The sequence below is a fragment of the Strigops habroptila genome, chromosome 4 (genome assembly GCF_004027225.2).
Source record: "Strigops habroptila isolate Jane chromosome 4, bStrHab1.2.pri, whole genome shotgun sequence".
In the NCBI taxonomy this organism is placed as follows: Eukaryota; Metazoa; Chordata; class Aves; order Psittaciformes; family Psittacidae; genus Strigops; species Strigops habroptila.
In genome coordinates, this window is record NC_046358.1 from 18,867,190 (window position 1) to 18,882,654 (window position 15,465).

Here is a 15,465-nt window from a genome sequence, read left to right on the forward strand (position 1 = left end):
TACCTGTCAAAGCATTAGTCTGCACTCAGGGCTTTAGCAGCTCCTAGCTGGAAGGCTGTGTATAAAAAGAGAGATGAAAGCGTATTTTCAGAGTGTCAGGCTGTTCTGAGTAATCAAGAGCCAGGAGATTTGGATATAAAGTAGGCATATGTGACTTAATTCTACTTTCATGTCACACACCTGTTTTAAATAGCATTACTATTTAATTGCTCACATTATGCCTGTCCAATAATACCATTTAGTGTTAGTAATACTTAGTGCCGTATCTTCAAAGTGCTTAACAAGCTAGTTATGAAATGCCAAATTTAAGTGAAAATAAGCACCTTGGGCTGGGACCCGTGCTTGTGTTTGACAAAGCCTGGCAGGTGCCTGCAGTGCTGTGTAGCTCTCTGATTCACGGCAGGGGTAAGCCAGTGAGAAGAGCATGGAGTGATAGTGTGGTGGTGTTCTTCAAGGCAGAAAAGGTCAAGACTCCATGAGACTTCTTCTGCTGAATTTAATGGCATGTGGAAGAGTTTCATATGATCAAGAGGCGGGTTGAAATAATTCTTAAAGTAATAGAGCTTGGTTTTGATACTGCATCTTCTTCTTTCCTTTCTTAAACACAAGACTCAAATCTGGCAGTCAAAAGTAGTGTACCAGTCAGAAACGCTTGTTCCACTTCAAGGACATGTGTTAAAGCAGCTATAACACAGAAGTTAGGAAACTACAGCACAGCTTGAACGCAGCCCTTTGCCTTCAACCGTGTCCATGGAGTATCAAAAACAACTGTGTCACTATACAAACACTAACTAATCCTCAATAAAACAAACAAACAAAGTAGACAAACAGTACTCACAGGTCAATTTGCTGCAAGGACAGCATGAATTGCTGCAGGTGTTTTCCAGCTCAGGGCAGTTGTGACCAGCTTTGACAGATGCTTCTTTGAGTCCTCACATTCTCGGCCTCCAGCTGAAATAACACTCAAAAAGGTGCAGGGGTCACTTTTGCCTGGAGAAGAAAAATTTCCTTACAGAAAATCTGGGCTCCAAATCTGCAGAGTTTCTTCAGACACATCTGTGGGTATAAAGAAGCTTGAGCAAGTAGGTATATTTGGCTTTGCAGCCTTCAAATACAGGACCTCACTTCCACTTTTTTAAGTTGGTTGATGTTTTATCAGCACAGGTGGAGAAGAAATCCAATGTATCAGCACTGGCAGGAAGTGGCTTTTGGAAAGTTCCAATTTTCTTTGTATAGTCAGCCGACCTCAGGGTATGTAAAGCAAATCTCAATCTCAGTATTTATGTCCTCTCACTTTGTTAAGTTTACAGCCAAAAGGTATCCAGTATCAAATGGAACAAATCTAATGAATTCCTTCCTCTGAAGTTCTAAAGAACCCCCAGTTTGCTCCATGTTCACATACCTGGTCCTCATTTACCCATTCAGAGTTCTGGCTGGGCAAGTCCAGGTGATGCTGTCCCTAAAGCTGAGGGAAGTCTGAATCTGGAAGAGAGGGGAAGGTGGCTCACGCCTGGGATCCGTGTGTAAGCCAGGGGGAGCTGAGCCTGGGGAGAGCTATGAACGGCGTGCAAGAACCAGAGAGGTCTCCAATTTTTACCCACTTATATTCCACATCTTCTAAATTTAATTTAGGGGTGCTGCAGATCTGTGACAACCCAAAAGTATTTTATTCCTTTGTATCACCGGTAACCCCAGATCTTCCCAGCCCATAAACCGGTTCTTATCAACACACGGGTTTTCTTACTCCAGAGCAGAGGGGACACACAGCCGTGTGGCCCTGCCTGGCTGTTCCCAGCGGGTGGGAGCAGCAGCACTGTCCCGGTTAGCGCTGGGAGGGAAAACACCGGGAAACCCCCAGCATGAAATCCAAGCGAGGACATGCGTGTCTGGGGAGCAGGGGACTGTCCTCTTCCTCTCGCTGGGGCATCCCACGGAACACGCATGGCAGCGGGTTACTGGGGCGTTCGGGCAGGGAACTGCCGCCCCGGGGCAGGGGGCAAAGCCGCGGCAGCTCCCGCCTGCCCCGGGCGGATCCGGGTGCGCGGGTCGGAGCCCGCCCCGCGGAGCCCCCCCCCCCCGGCAGGCCGGGCCCTCCCGCGGCGGCGGGGGGAGGCGGAGCGCGGCCGGGCCGGGCTGGGCCGCGCCGCCTTCCCGCCCGCGGGCGGGGAGCGTGCTCGATCGCTCGCTGGCAGCGGCCGGGGCGGGGAGCGGCCGGTCCCTCCTCCTCCGCCTCCCAACCGCCCGCCCGCCCTCGCCGCCGCCACCCGCGCCCGCCGCCGATGCCGGGACTGCGCCCGCGGTGAGTCTGCCCGCCCGGACCCGCCCGCGGGAAGTTGCGGTGCGGCCCGCCCGCGCCTTTGTGCGGGGAGCGGCGGCTCTGCCTGCCCCAGCCCCGGCCCCGCCGGTGCCGCCGCCCGCCCGGCCCCGCTCCCCGCCGCTGCTCCGCCGCGCCGGTACCTGCCGCTCTTTGTTCCCCGCCGCCGCCTTTGTTCCCTCGGTGCCGGCTTCACCTTCGGCACCGCCCGCGCCCCGCGGGACGCCGCTGCACGGGGGGCGCGGAGGGACCTCGCTCTCAGAGCGGGTCCGTATTGTCCCCCCGGCCCGACTCCCCCCGCAGCCGTTTTGCCGGGGAAAGGGGAAAACAGAACGGCGGGGCAGCGGCGCGAGTTCTCTTGGCGGAGCAGGGGGAGCGCGGCTGGCTCGGCCGGCGGCGGGAGCGGGTGTTGTGGGAACTCCCGCCTCCGCCGGGCCCTGCCTCCCGGAGCGGTGTCCGGCCCTGCGGGAGAGTTTCCCCCACTGCAAGCCGGAGTGGGCTCGTTGCGGGGCGGCGGGGAGCGCACGGGTAAACGGAACTGCCCTGCAACTCCCGTCCTGTGCAGGTGCCGTGGGTCGTCGCTTATAAAGTCGCTGTCTCTTGGGTTACGCTTTTGAAAACTGATGGTGGGTACTTGTTCGGGCAAAGTTTTCGGTAAAACGAGTAACTACTTTCCTGCGAAAACCACAGGAGGTACAAGCGTTTCTTCAGCCGCTGTATTATGAGTCCTAAATCACTGCTGCTGCTTCTGCCCTGGATAAAACATGTCCTGCTGAGGGCTCATGCTCTCTGTTCTCACTGCATGTGGGCTTCTTTCTCCTCCCCGCCTTATGAGCCTGCCTCCCTCCTGCCTTCCCTCCCTTCCATCTCCCAAGGGCTCCTGGCAGCCTCCTGTTTCCTCTCAGAGCAGTTATTACGGATCTGTGTTACTGCAGCCCATGGGATGTTGCATGTGAGGCTCTCGGTCTGTAACTTGGTGCTCACTTTGTGTCAGGTGCTATGTGTGCAAGGATTTAAGAGAAGGCTCGCTGTCCTCTTTTCACCTCCATGACTAAAGCGAGGCTCACTCCTCTGCCTGTCCCCCCAAAACAGGGTTGTTCTCTGTTTTGCCTGAGAGCTGCTGGAGGAGTTGGGAGGTAGAGCAGGTGCATGCTCAAGTTACTCAAAATGTACAGAGAAAAAACTTGGAGCAAGTTTGTTTGAGTTTCTCACAGCCTTTGTCAGGTCAGCGACTGTGTCCCCCTCACACCTCTGCTTCCCTCTTTCGGGGTGCCTCATGTCGTTCTCTTCCCCTCTTTCCATCATTCCCATGTTTTCCTCCCTCTCAGCTTTCAGGGTGATCTCTCACCACAGGACAGACAAAGATGTGAGTGCCATGTGCAGGATCTTGGCTAGTCATGGTGACTGTTGGCCAAGCTGACAAAACCGTAGCTTGGCGGGCGCGTTTGTTTACACCTCTGTTCAAAACGCAGTTCCCGCAGGAGGGACACACGTGGCCTCTGGCGCTTGGTGAGCTGAGTCATGGCCTTCAGCCGCTTCTGGGGTGGCTTTACAGCTCTGAGAAGGAGCACGGTGGCGGCTGTTAGCGCTGCCCACAATAGCGGTATCCCTCGCCCCATAGACACACACGCAGCCACTTCACAGTGAAATCAGGGCAGCCTAAATAATTGATTTCTGATGCAGAGGAAGGCACAGCGTAGCAGGAGGGAACGAGGTGGTGTGGAGTGAGTGTGAGGCAGCAGGGGAGCAGGTGCCCTGGCATCTGCAAGCGATGGCAGCGAGGACAAGCTGAAGCCGAGAGGGATGGGCAGTGACACATGGGAGCTTGGAGGGGTGATGAAACATCGGTGGTGACCCCAGTCAGTGTATCGCCTTGTACTGCTGTGGTGATGTTTGGGCCCCCCTTGTGCAGGGTGCTGTACAAACGTGTTCAGAAGAGTATAAATGGTGTTTGTTCTTCCTTTCTTCATAGTGCAAGGTAATGAATGCCTTTTTACCCTAGTTATCTATAAAAACATATATCAAAGTTCCTTTATTTAAACAGTTCTTTACAAACAACTTCAGGAAACTGTATTTTAAGTGCTGTTGATATCATACTATGCAAAGAATTGAGCATGATGGTTTAAGAGGGGCAAAGGAGTTTATTTTTCTCCAATTAAATATGACTAAAAGTTCATTAAAGTAAACAAGAACTTTGTTGGTGTCAGTAGCACTCAGCTAGTCCTGCAGTGTGCTAGCTATTTTTTATTTATTCGTCAGGCACAGATTTTGAGCATAGACACAATGAAGTAATTCAAGAAGCGGCATGCATTACTGGCTAATGATCTAATAGGTTGAAAATGCTTTATCTCCCTAGCTGTTAATTTGAAGTTTTATGGTATAACGGAAAGTAACAAAAGAAAAAATTTGTTACAGTTTGTTCCTTTGCAGTTTTAACTGTGGTGTTTAGCTTATTTCTTCTGATAAGTTTTTGGGCAAAGTTGCTCCATGTTTCAGGAGAAAACCGCTTTGTTTTGGGGAAAAATGGGCCACAGTTTAGGCCTTTTACTGAGTTCTTTGTACTCCTTGTAAACCCCCTTTACCAGTAATTAATTCTCTAAACAACGAGTTCAGCTCTGCTCGCTTTCCTTGCTGTCTGAATATAGAAATGAACTGAAGCAAAAAGCCCAAGGAAGGCGTGAAGAAGCACAGCTTGGAAGATCAGATATAAAGAGCTTCATTCATGTTGGTTTATCTGTAGTACAGGGATATGCCCTTACTCTATGAATCATCTCCTGACATCTGTTTGCAGTGCTGTTTTCTTAGCAACTGTGGCTCTGTTTTAGATCTGGACTCTCAATAGCTGGGTTTGTATGGAGAGATGCGAAGAGACATCCAAACTCCTCCTCGCGAAGCTGTGCCTTTCAGGCCATTTACCCAATTCCTTTTCTTCCCTGGGGCACAGTAAATACCGGTTTTAAAAGTCTACCAGCTGAGATGCTGTTTCTGTGTATGTGCAGAGATGCTTATCTGTTGCTTACCACAACTGAAGTGTTTCCCCAACAAGATCTGGCAGCGTGGGAGAGCACCCATCAGGTTGCAGCGGGCTGTGTTGTTTCTCATGTTGAAGGAATGAGCCCCGTGTGCCACCACACTTGCTCCAGTTTTCGTGCAGTTTATTTTGAACTGCCATGAGACTTATAGATGTGGGAGAGGACGTGGTCTTGGAGGAATGCTGGAAATGTAGACAGTGGTGGCAAGGACCCACTCCTAGCAACGTGCCTGTTTGAACAAGTAGTCGGATTAGGTGGTGGGATTATACGTGTGGAGTGCTGTATGAGTAATGCTTCAGGGCTGGATCCATAAGATGTGATTAAAGGCAAGGTGACATTCCATACACCTCTCACCTAATCTTTCTTTGCCTGAATTTCATCCTTGGCTGGTGTGGGTGGAAGACTCCTGTAATTGAGACACAGGTGGCCATATAGCCACTGGGAGATCAGGTTGATCTGATTTTTCCCAGCTGTGCTCTGTGGAGGGGATCCAGACTTGGATTTGGTTTGGGAGAGTTTTGTACTTCAGCTGATGTGGATGAATTGGTCTGGAGTGTAAATATATGTCTGGGAGTAGAAGTGGTATGTCCATGCTAATGGACAGGCTATGTTCACCCTGCTTCTTCCTCTGCCAACATGCAGCTTCCCCAGGAGGAGCAGGAGATTATACCTGCAGCAGCACCTACAACTACTGGACTATGAATCAAAAATACAGTGTATGTTACCCCAGAGGACATGGGTTTGACTGCCTTATCCCGCCTGGACTGACTTGCGTCCTGTGAAGCATGAAGGGTGTCAGCAGCAAGCGGCCACTGTGAAGGAGGAATGTATTTTGGCTTGTGATAATGCTGAGAGGGGAGAGACCCCTGATGTCAGGAGATTTTGTCTGCAAAGGGGTTGCAGAGTGGAAATGGGAAGGCTAACAGTGTTTCTGAATACTGGCCAGCTTCCTGCTACCTTTATGGATCACACACATGTCCCAGTGTTTGTGAGGATACGAAGAAGACAGCCTCTGCAGATCACCTGAATCACAATGTTTGTAACAGGAGACAAAGCAAGCTGCTTCTATGGAGATGCGAAAGGGCCAGGATGGGGACAGAAGAGGGAGTGGGGAAAAAGCTGTTCAGCTCAGCTGCATACACAGGAAGGGAGCAGAAATCTGTGCTGGGGAAAGGGCTGGTGCAGAACAGGCTGTTATCTCCCCACAGAAGGGGAAATGGGGCAGAGCTTTGACTCTGGGCTTAACTCTGGTCTCTTGTAGGGAGGCATGTTTGCTTTCTAATTTTCCTGCAGCTCGCTGATAACTCCCTACACGATACAGCAGCACAGATTGGCTCAAGAGGTTTTTAAGGAATTGCTGACTTTCATACAAGCAATACTGTTTGTGGCCAGGGATGGGGAAGAAGAGAAAAGAATGGTATTAGTTATTGGAGCTTTAAGAGTCAGGCTGCTAGTTCTATCAAAGGAAATGACAATTAGGACAGAAAACAAAGCACTTGTAATTACTTTCATGTAAGTATAGGGAGGAGACAGAAATGTGGGTTTTACAGGAAAAAGTTTGGCTTTCTGAATCTTTTGGCCTGTTGGTTGCCGGGAGAATGACAAGGAGCTGGTGAAGGATGGAGTGAAAGGGTGTGGCAGGGAGGAGAATGAATACGCTGCTGAACATGCCTTCTCAGTCTGTGGCAAACAGCCTATGTACAACTGGCCGTGAAGCGGTTGTAAAGATACTTCAGGAATGGGTTCAGTGCAATTTGCATTAGTGACACCTGTTTTGTGTTGTGTTGGTTTGTGTTGATAATAACCACCAAAACGATGCAGGGAGGGAAATGAAACTGCTCTATAAGCAGCATGTCCTGCTTCTTGGAGGCTCCTGTGTAGTGAGCAACATGGAGCTTTGCTTGCAGGAGTAGTTGGTGAAAGCTTCAAGTTCAATGGCTAAATGAAACTCTTCTAGCAAAGCCGAGCCCTCTCAGTGAAGGTGGTTTCATGTTGTGTGGTTACAAGATGTTTATGAGGGAGGGAAGCACAGAGCGCTTGCACAATGTATCCCTAGTGGAGACATTCTTTCTCACTTAAGTGTAAACTGAGGGGGATGCTTCCTTGCTTACTTCTTTTCCCCCAACTTAAAAGGGTGAAGTTAGTCTTGCCCAACTACATCATAATTATCTGCATGAGAGACAGTTCTCCAGACTCCTTTCATAGTCACTAAAGAGGAGCAAACACTTTTGGGCCATGATTCATCCATCCTGAATTGGATATCTAAAAATCATTGGGTGAACTGCCCTAAAAGTATCTGTTTCTCTCCATTGTTTCTGCAGAGTTCAAACAATGAATGCACACGGAGGCATCTCTTGTGTAGCTGTTTAGCGTCAGGAGAGCTGAATCTCAGCCAAAGTGTCTCATATCCCAGCAGAGATTCTAGGAGGGCTCCCAGAGTCCTCATTTCTATCAGGCTCTGAGTCCTTGTAGGTTGCACAGTGTAAGGTGGTGTGCCTGGACTGCAGACCGCAATGTCCAGTTCAAAGCTGTCCTCTTCCTCCCCTGGTCAGTCACTGGATTCGGAAAAGCTTCAGGCTGGACCCACAGCACCAGACAATCTTCTGCTATAAATAAGAGGCTGAAGGGGATTTGCGGAGTGGCTTTTTCAAGGTCGCACATCAGGTTAGTGGCAGAGATGGAAGCCATGAGGATGACTGCAGGCTCCCAGAGGTCTGTTCCTTCCTCTGCCCGTGCTCCTCGCAGCTGCCTTGCAATCTGCTGCTCTCCCAGGGGTGAGACCGGCTGCCTGGCTCTTGCTGGTGGACAGAACCCAGGAGGTATTCTTTTCCTTTCTGCGAAACTTTTTGCAAAATTACATAGCTTGTTACTCATTCTCCTTTCCCTTCCAAAAATCCATAGTTCAGGAACATATATGCAAGCCCATATATATAGCCTATATATAGGCTTGTAGTAGCCTAAGACAGCATGTGTGATTGTTCAGTGGTGTTCAGATGATACGTGGAAACTCTTTAAACAGACATATCTAAACCTTGCAATGCGTATCTAAATGCAAACTCCGGGAGTTCTGGAGCCACACAGGGAGCTGTGACCTGGTCTGCTCTGAACCGTTACTGGCACCGCTGTGTTACTTAGTGGCCTGGAAAAAAAATCACTAGCTTTTCTGGAAAAAGCCTAACTTATCTGCACAGGTAAACCGAGCAGGGTAAGGATGAAATTCCTCCTGTGTGGAGAACTGGTTTACAGCAGAAAGACTGCTTTTGCTAAATGAGCTGTCTAGGGGGAGAATTTGTTGAAGGAATTTGCTTGTACAGCAGTGCTACGAAGTACAGGCGGGTACTGAGTGTTAAATGCATCCTGTGCACTTCTGATTTCAGACAAATACCAGGGCATTCTCCTATCTTTTTTGATACTTGAGAAAGAACATGGTAACTGTGAAATAGAAAGAATGTGTTACCTGAGCCAGGATTCGATTCCTAAAGTTCTGCTTAGGGGGTCTGTGGGTGAACTCTGAGAGGTGAAACAAACTGCAATTTGATCCCAGGGAGAACAGCTGGGGAGAGGAGGGAAAGAGCAAACTATTAAATAAGAGCTGGGAGAAAAGCCAGTCTCCAAAAATAAACATTGAAGATCAATTCCAGGTATTTCCTGGTATTGTCATCCTGCTTCATCAACCACTTGGACTGTAACAAGCGGTTACAGTCTGTTTGCAGACTGGCAGGTTTAGGGTTGTTTTGGTTTTGGGGTTTGGGGTCTTTGGTTTTTTTTAGAGAGAAAAAAAGGTGTCTGATAGATTGTTTGCAGTGTTGTTTCTTATGCGGAACTGGGTGGGATGTTGGTGATGAAATACCCCCGGGATGGAGAAAGCAGAGCTTGTTGTAAGAAGGAAGCAAGAGAAGAGCCAGCTTCCTTTTGGAGGAGTGAAAAGTCTGAATCTGAATTTTCTTCCCAGTCACATGCCCAGGGCACCTCAGCAGTTCCTAAGGGGGAGGAAGCAGATACCTCTGTAATGTAGGTATGAGCAAACATTGTTCCTGCAGAGCAGTTGTGCCTTACTAACTCTGTAGGTAGACTTGGAATGGCTTTACAGATAACGTTTGCAGGTAAAGGCTTCACCTTTGAAAAGCCTGGAGGTGACCCTGAATGTGTTTCTTCTTCCAAAGATTCTCTGAAAAGCCAGTGCAGGAGTTTACTGTACCGAAAGCCAGTGCGTGATTGTAAGGAAATCAAAGCACATCCTGTTCCAGGGACTTGCGCTGGCAGTCACATGCCATCTCCTTGCTGGAGTTTCGTGCAGGATGGCAACTTGGAGAGGTGTGTCTCTGCAAACAGTACAGAACCATGCTTTGGTGGGCTGGAGTTGGCTCGGGCAGCCAGCCATGGCTTGCAGCTTACTCACCTGCTTGGCTGTGGCATTGCTGCGCTGCCTGGCCCAGGAGAGAATGGTACAGCAGCTCTGCTTATGCAACATACATTCTCTGTTGCTTGACTGAACTTGTGTATAAGTAATTTCTGTGTTAGTAATATTGCTGCCTTTCAGCAAGGGAGATGCATGGGGCTCACAGGCATTCGTCCTCTTTTGTCTACACTGTAAGAAATCCTGATTCTCAAAGAAAGCAGCCTGGACAGCTCTGCGATTCAGACACTGATGGGGAGACTGTCGTCCTGCATGTGCAGAAGGGAAATGTATGAAATAAGTAAGGCATCCTTTAGTCTGCGCTATTTCTGATTTGGAGTCCTTGGCTTTGCAATTGCCAATGTTTTTTGGTTTTTTTTATTACTATTATTTTGCATAGTGAGAACATGCAAATTATTTATTCTAGCAGGTTATTGCGTAGCACCAAGCTCTTTCTCTTGGGTTGTCTATGTGCAGTCTGGCTGTTAGGTCCTCTCTGGCAACAGTGCTGGTAAGAATAACAGTGTTTGGCCTGTTTTTCACTGCACACAAAAAGTTATTCTACAGGCTTGAAGCTATGCTATAAATCAGAGATTTAAGTTTGTGTGGGGCAGCAATTCTTTGAAAGCAGAGAGAAACACACTGTATTTGTCTTAAGAAATAAACACAAGTGTTTTACTTGGCCAAGCGGTGCAGAGGCTTTGCTGAGTTGCCTGAGTGAAGCACTAGCTTTCTTCTGCTGGAGAGGTTCCTGCACAGTCAGAGTGGGAGACACCACCACTGAAGGGCCCTCTTCATGTGGGTGGAACCAGCACAGGCATGTGAACGTGCAGGCTGCACTTGCTCCTTTGCCCACAAACCTTGACAGTACATGGGACAGAAGGTATAAAACCAAATAAATAAGACCCTGGCTAGCACTTTGGGGAGAATTTTCAGCTGGAAGAATTACATGCGCATAAAAAACTCGCACTTTGGAGAGGCAGCCCCTCCATGTCAGACTGGAGGTGTCCTAGGGGAAGAGTGGTAGTTTGCATTGCTGTAGCCTCTGTTGGACATGCTTGAGAGAGAAGTTGATGAATTCACAGCTGCCAGGCTAGGACCTATTATTTAAATTGGAATTTGTCCTTCAAATTTGGCAAGCTTCATTTGCCATTTGCTTGACAAATCTCTCTTTTGTGTTCTTCTGACTGTGTAAACCAGCAAGCACTGCTGGAGAGAGCTACTTGCAGTAGATTCCTTTTCTCTGCTATATTTAGTGATCAAAACAAGTTCGTGATCTTTACAGGAATACTGCCAAAGCAGATAGGTTTAGCATGAGACATGCCTTTTCTCTTTTGGCTCCCAAATACACATTGCATTTCACTTTCCTTCCCTTTCCTGGCACCATCAATGGGTCTGTGCAGAGGTCTGTTGTGCAAACACTGCACTGCTGCTTCCAGTGATTTTGCTTGGTAAGAACAAGTCCTTGCGTCAGTGAGAACTCTTACATTTAGATTGCCACTATTCCGACCTTTCCCTTTTCTTAATTTCCCGGAAGAGCAGAGTACTGCTCTTCAGGAAGATCTTCGTGAACAAGAACAGCCTTACAATTTAATTGAGAAACTCCAGGCCTTTTATTGCTTAGGTGAGCTTCACTCAACAGAATAATCTGTTTGTTAACCATCTGACTGTTTCCTTTATTTGGGGAAAAATGGAATTAGGAAGACAGTGGAAAGGAAACATTTGAACTCCTTCAAAGGAAGAATATTCCTGGGAGCCTGATTCTCATTAATATCATGTCATTAATACAAAGCAGGTATAGTTATTACATACTGCTACTTTAAATACCTTTTGCACCATGTAAAGTGGCGCCAGTGTTAATGGGAAGCTGGCCGTGAGTCTCTATTAAAACATGAACCAAAGAATCTCAGTTGCAATCCAGGGGAAAGAAAGAAACACTTGTAAATAGAAGAAAGAACTTCCGGCAATACTTTTTGCTTGCTCAAAGCTGGCAGGGTTGTCCAGCTTATTTTGATCAGGCAGTCCCCTGCGTGAAGGTTAAACTTGCTCTGATTGCAGGCAGTTCCCTCCCCCTTCCCTTCTTTATTGTAAAAACTGACCCTGAGCCAGGAAGCGCCAAGGATGGGGAATGATGAGCTGTGGGAGCCCTTCACTTTTGTGATGGGAACTGCACGCCTGAAGATCAGAGGTCTGTCTGCGCCCTGCAGCGCTAGGGCTGCTATGGCCACACTGTACCCTTTCCCCTTGCTGAAAGGAAGCCAGGCAGAGTGTGGCTGCTCAGTGCTGTGCCTGGCCGCTGGCCTCGCCTGAGCTCGTGTAGCCGAGGCAAGGGGTTCAGGTAGAGGTGTCTTCCATGTAAAATGCAGAAGAGCTTATAGGAGTGAAACGACAGCAATTGTTATCCTGTTGCCTGCTTTCCTCGTTAACCAAGTGGGTAGGAAGAGGTTGTGTTTATGCTCTGGGTGCGTTTCCCAGGTACAGCACAGCTCTTGAGCCAGCTTGTGTTTCTCATGTTGTTTTTACGATAACCCTTCCCCACAGCCCCGTTATCTGCGGGAAGCGGCCTTGGGGCTGCGGCGTGGCTGGTGTGCTGGGTGGCAGGGAGGCGTGTGAATCACCCTGCTTTGGAAAAGCTTTTCCTTTCTGGCCTTGCAGCAACACGCCGTATAAACAACATGGCTTTTGCACAGCACTGGAAGCTTCTGGGCATTGCACAGGTAGGTTTGGGTGGGGATGTGCTTACGGGCTGAGTGTTTTGGAGACTTAATTGTCATCCAACCCCTTGACTTTGATGGAGCCATTGAGTCACCATAGTATTTTTTGCTTCCTGCATAGCAGTGTACCCAGGGGTGATTGAGAGGCATGGCACCAGCTTTCTGAGCTTCCCGGCTCATCACTCCCCTTTTTACATTAACGACTGTGATTCTGAATTCTGAGCAGTTCTTGGTTTTATTAACGATGTGGGAAAACTTGGAAACCAATTGAAAACTGAATGTTTTCTCCAACTTTAGTAAGTATGCTTTGACCCTGTATTTCTACTTGGGGATAGATAAATGTGAGATAGGCTCTTATTCTGGGGGCAAGCAAATGCATCATGCATCTCCACAGGTCAGCTTTTGTGGATGTGTGAACAAGGCTTAGCTCTATTAATAAAAGCATTCATATGTGTGTGTGTTAACAACAGCATGCGCTTAATGCAGTTTTCAAACTGTGTAATTGTACCAGGATGACATATATGTTACCACCCCCCCAAAAAAAGTCGAGAAAGACACTTTCCTAATCATGTTTTTAAATTGATTAATGCAATGAGAAGATCCATTGTGCTTCTATAACAGAAAGTATTACTGATGTGTAAATCAAAGACAAACCAGCAACGTTTGCTGGCCTTAAAAAGTGTTGTGGCTTTTGTATACTCATATGTTTGTCCTGGCATGCTTTCAAAGACTATAAATAGATCACTGGGAAGTCCCTGGATAACAAAAGTGTACTGCTGCTGGTTGTCATAAATAAACTAATAAGAGATGTCTTGGTCTTGCAGCTATTATTCTTTGGAGGAGTCCTTACTTGTGCATATAGTTTCAGTATGTCAGTTCATACAAGGCAAGACTATTTCTGTGGCAATGAAGTGTAGCTTTGTGTCCATCTCTGGTTCTCTGGCAGATCTAATGCTCTTGGGGCTTAATTCTTCCTGAGCAGAGCTGTTCAGCCTTTTCCAAGCTTTTCCCTTTTCGATTCCTTCATCTCCAGCTACTGATAGCTGAGGAAGACCCAAGGCCAGTCTTGTTTCAATATTATCCCAGGTAGTGCAGAGTCTCTCTAATACCACATGCTCTAATACTCATTAAAAGATTGGCTGATACCCATCTGACTGTAGGGTATTATGTAGGATCAGAAGGCTATAGCTTCTTTTCCCTATCACCTTCAAAGCAATGGAAACCTAATGGAAGCCCTTTTCTTCCTCCAGGAAAGTGCAGAGAATGTGCCATTATTGTTTACTGAATGATGAAAAATACTTTTCTCCTGCCAGACAGAGGGAAGTTGTCAGCTCCTCAAGTCAGGAAGTCGGGGTAAATCTGTCAATGGTGCTGGCCTGATTTTTGCTACCTGAGGATCTGGCTTTAAAGGGAAGGGGATCAGTATGTTTGTAGTGTGATCCCATCACAGCTGTGGATATGTATACAGTCTGAGGTCACCCACAAAAGCAATGTTGACAAGCATTTTAAATGCGTAAGGAATGAACTTCAGTCTGGAGTAGCACCTTAAGAAAAGAGAGCATTTTAGTACAGAGATCTTGGAAAATGCATGCTTTCCTTCCTCCCCACCCCGACACTGGTAAAAAAATGGTGAAACCCTTTTAAATGAAGTGTTGAGGAGAAAGCATAACCATTAAACATAAGTGCTGTGTGAACTTCTCTGACTTGAGAGGTGTGAGACATTAGAAGTGAGGGGAAAAGAAAATACTATAAAAAGTCAAAAACCCAAACCAACTTTATATAAGGGATGTGATTTAGTTCCCAACGATTTGCCTTTAAGGAGACTGTGACAGACTTAGAGAAAAACAGTTTGCTAAAAGAAGGCAGCTCAGCAGCACTTTGTAGGATTCAAGACCTGCACTTCTGAACATTACTGCTTTCTGAATGTAAAACAAACTGAGATCTTTGTTAATAACCAAAAAGGAAAAGGGTCTTCAGTCAGTCTGCATTGTGGAGCTACTTCCTTTGGACTAGTTCACCAAAGATAAAAATCTGCCATTTCTGTTCATGAGTTTGGCTTGACTGAATACGTGAGTAATAGTCTGTTGCTAGAAACAGACTTCACTTTACATGTAGAGGCCTCTATGGAGGGAAAGTCTTTTGAGTCCCTGAGTGGGTCATAAATAATCAGTGGCACTTCAAAGGAGGAATAGTAAAAGCAAGTGGTTGGAGATGCCATGCAAAGATGTCTGTAATCCCTATTGCAACACCAGTGGAAAGCAACATAATTGGGAAAATATGGGGCATGTGTCTACAAAGGCAAAACCAACAAAGCAAGGGTTTACTATCAGTGGGTTATAATACTCAGCTACCTCTAGCTGGGCTTGTTTACAAGGTATCTGCTGCTTTCAGCTTTAAGGAGCGTATATCTGAGCTAATTTCATGCCATATGGTTTTCCAGGATTGGCTCCCGGGAAGGGGTCTGAGGGTACATTTGTGCAGCAGGCTGCAGCACAGTGTAGGGGTACACAGCAGTTAGTGGTAAAAGTCAGAGGCTGAAGATGGTCTTACCTGGGACAGTGTTGAAATCACACTAACTAGTTTACCTTGCTTCCTAATTAGATTGCACAGCTGTTTTGTAGAAGTAACCTTAAATAATTAGAGAAATGCACATATTATATTTTTACTATGGCTACATATGTTGATTTTTTCATACGATGAAATGTTACTATGCTAAATACTTGGACGTAAAGACAATACTTAGGCGTAAAGACAAGGTTTGCAAACCACCTCAATCCAAACTGTAATGTTAAGGCTATGCAATCCTTCCTAATGAATCCTCCAAATCCATCTGAAACTTTTTTCTCCCTTTCTTGTGAGACAAGAATGTCCTTACAAAAACCCTGCTTAAGAAGAGCATCTCTTAGGTCTCACTGGGACTTAAACCCCACTGGAGACATGGTATTTAAGTCAGTGTTATCTGTTCTTATGATAATAGAATGTAAAGCTTTGGTATATTATCCAGTTAGT

General features: G+C 47.1%; 1 protein-coding gene across 2 annotated transcripts in view; it reads left to right on the forward strand.

The window, feature by feature from the left end:
- The first annotated feature begins 2,111 nt into the window (after positions 1 to 2,111).
- Positions 2,112 to 15,465, forward strand: part of SYNE2 (spectrin repeat containing nuclear envelope protein 2) — a 188,542-nt gene continuing 175,188 nt past the window's right edge. For both annotated transcript variants that reach the window (XM_030482846.1, XM_030482847.1), the window contains exon 1: positions 2,112 to 2,299. The gene's annotated coding sequence lies outside the window, so the exon portion shown is untranslated. The remainder of the gene's footprint in view (positions 2,300 to 15,465) is intronic.